Genomic DNA, 3,223 nt, shown 5'->3' with positions numbered 1-3,223 from the left:
AGTTTAAAACTTTGCCTCAGGATTTTCATAAATTGTATACTTTAAAGCGGAAGTGACTGCTTGTCATTTTTGCGAACAGGACATGTAAATTAGTTAAAACCACAGTCCACAGTATTTTAAGATTTTCATTTTAACTTTACTGTATATAACAGCATGCTATATTTGCTATATTTAAGCATGCAAAGTGCATACACTTCTATCTGTCTATCTATCTATCTATCGATCTATCTATATATATATATATATATATATATATATATATATATATATATATATATATATATATATATATATATATATACACATATATATGACTGCAAAATATTTTCTGTTAAAACAGAAATCCATCTAATGAAAGGAGCCCATAAAAACACCAAAAAGGTAGAAAGTTATAGCTATATTTCGGACACATTGCCTGTCTCCCTCAACCGGCAGGTAATGAATGAAATAAGAGTTACAGAGCAGTGGTATTTATACCAATGAAGGAACAGCTGAGCTCAGCTACTTTTAACCACATAAATAATCATAATCACAAATAAACTGGAATATGTCACGTATAATTTATAGCAGCAATTGTCGGTTCAAAAGCCGGATGATACAATCAACACTGATTAAACAAATAAATACGACGAACCTCTCAAAAGGAGCCTGGGATTCAGATATGATAGATAAAAATCTTCCTCCAACCAGCAGTTAAGAAGATTAAGGAGAAGCTGTCAACAGGAGTGATGTAGCAGCTGACTTCTTGAATACTCCTTCATTGGTATAAATACAACTACTCCGTAACTCTTATTTCATTCGTTACCTGCCTGTTGAGGGAGACAGACAGTGTCTCCGAAATATAGCTATAACTTCCTACCCTTTTGGTGTTTTTATGGGCTCCTTTTATTAGATTATATATATATATATATATATATATATATATATATATATATATATATATATATATATATATGCGTGTGTGTGTGTGTGTGTGTGTGTGTGTGTGTGTAGCAGAACGCTGGACTCACATCTGAGAGTTCAGTGTTCAATTTCATCTGCCGCTCACCAATCGACCCACCTTTGAATGGGTATCGGCGCCAATAGTGGTCAAGAAAAGGGACACGAGGTTAACAACGGCATTATTTGCAGAGGATATCTTTTTATTTAAATTCTGCATCTGCTTATATGTTCCTTTTTTCAGAAAGGCTTCTTATGAATACGGAGAAACTATTCGTTCTTTCTTCCATCTAATTTTTAACTACACAGTCAACAGTTGTTTCTTACCCAGTGGTGAGATCTTCAAGTCGAAAGCTACAGAGCGAAAGGTGCTATCTGAAGATGTACATGAATATATATCCAAAAAGAGTATTTAAATAAAGTCTCTAAATACTGCCATTGATCTTAACAGAAATTGCCTAAAAGAGTAAGTGTTCCCGAACAGCATATGTGTGCGTATGATGCAAGTATTCTCACTTGAAAAAGTCCGCTACAAAGTTAAATCCTACTTAAAATGAACAAGTCTCTGAAGACAGTAAATACTCATTGTAGGCAACAAATAAATACTCACTGTAGGCAACAAATACGTACTCATTGTAGGTTATGAACTGATTCCAAATTCAGATTCGCTTACCGATGAAGCAAACAGTTCGTGTGAATATCAATCAGGAGACCTATTACTGCGCGCTGCTCCTGTTCGCTAGTTTGAGCTTCGAATCAGTTCGCGAACCGCAAAGTGTTGTTCCACCGACCAAGCACTTTGCGGAGATCTGAATCCCGAGGCTACAATAAATAGCGGAAATCCCTGAATCAATTGGACTTGCTCTGCCGGGATGTGTAACTGGGAAGCAAAATTCAGAAAGGGTAAATCTATCTGAAAATACGAGCAATCTATTGCTTTGATGTAATTTAAGTGATATTCTTGATCCTTTATCATGGATATCGTTCAACACTCTCAAGTGGACCATCTGAACATTAATTTTTTTCTGTGTGAAAGGACAATTAGAATTGAAAACGACTACGTAGGTTTTCTGGTGTTGTTACTTAAAAGAAAATTACTTTTGTATTTACGTATAAATGTAGGTCTAACTTACTGAATTTATTCACATCCGAAATTTTTGACAATTTACGCTTTCGTATCATATCTATTTATAATTTAGTTATTCGCTATTGGTGCCAATGTTGACGTTCTTTTATTTGTTTGCTCTGTTTCCATATCTTTAAAAATTTCTACTAAGAACCCTTAATTATTAAACAAAACTATTTAATGTATAGTGTTTCATTATTCGCTAGCAAAGAACCTGACTAATAAATTCTACATAAAAAATTCTTTAAAGTTGAATGAACTGCCACTTAATACAGTTGCTAACACAGTTGCTAACCTCAAGGACATTAATTACCGAATATCTACTTATATAGTTCCATATTATGATCTTGATATTTCTATTAAGGGAAATATCAAAATCAAACGGATATTCATTAAATATTATGTTTGGATTTTAATATCAAACGTATGCTAATTTTTCTTGAACTCCATATTTCACGACACCATTGCAGAGTATAGTGTTTTCACAAACGAGAAACCTACAGGTCCCATGAAAACGAAAATGCGTAAGTTAATCACGACGCTGATTCCTTCCGAAAGTTTTCACTGACATAAAACGAGGCGACTACTTGATATAAAGCTTCCTTCTGGATTGTCTCATTATTTTCTGTGCTAGATCTGTCTAGTCTTTTCCTCCGGGCACTGAGTTACCATGGCAGTAATCTTTGCATAACCATCAACTGCAGAAGCAACAGCAGTCAATCATCTTTACGTGTATTTAATACTACTGGAAATTGACAAGCGTTAATACAATGACCTATTTACGCCACTGGTTTTCGGGCCTCACTGTGACTCATTCTCGCATACGCGCGGTCGACAAAATAAACAAGCAAAAACTGCTCCCAAGTTTTTTCTACGCAATCGAGTTTCCCGTACAGCCGCTAAAACGCATAATAAAGCCACCGAAATTAGGTATATCTTTCGGTGGTCTCCGTACATTGCTGTATGAGCCACGGCCCATGAAACTTTAACAACGTCCCGGTGGTGGCCTGGCCTATATCGTTGCCAGAGGCACGATTATGGCTAACTTTAACCTTAAATAAAATCAAATCTACCGTGGCTACAGGGCTGCAATTTGGTACGTTTAATGACTGGAGAGTGGAAGATCAACATACCACTTTGCAGCCCTCTAGCCTCAGT

Source organism: Macrobrachium rosenbergii, chromosome 19, assembly GCF_040412425.1.
Source record: "Macrobrachium rosenbergii isolate ZJJX-2024 chromosome 19, ASM4041242v1, whole genome shotgun sequence".
NCBI lineage: Eukaryota > Metazoa > Arthropoda > Malacostraca > Decapoda > Palaemonidae > Macrobrachium > Macrobrachium rosenbergii.
This window is presented reverse-complemented; position numbering follows the sequence as displayed.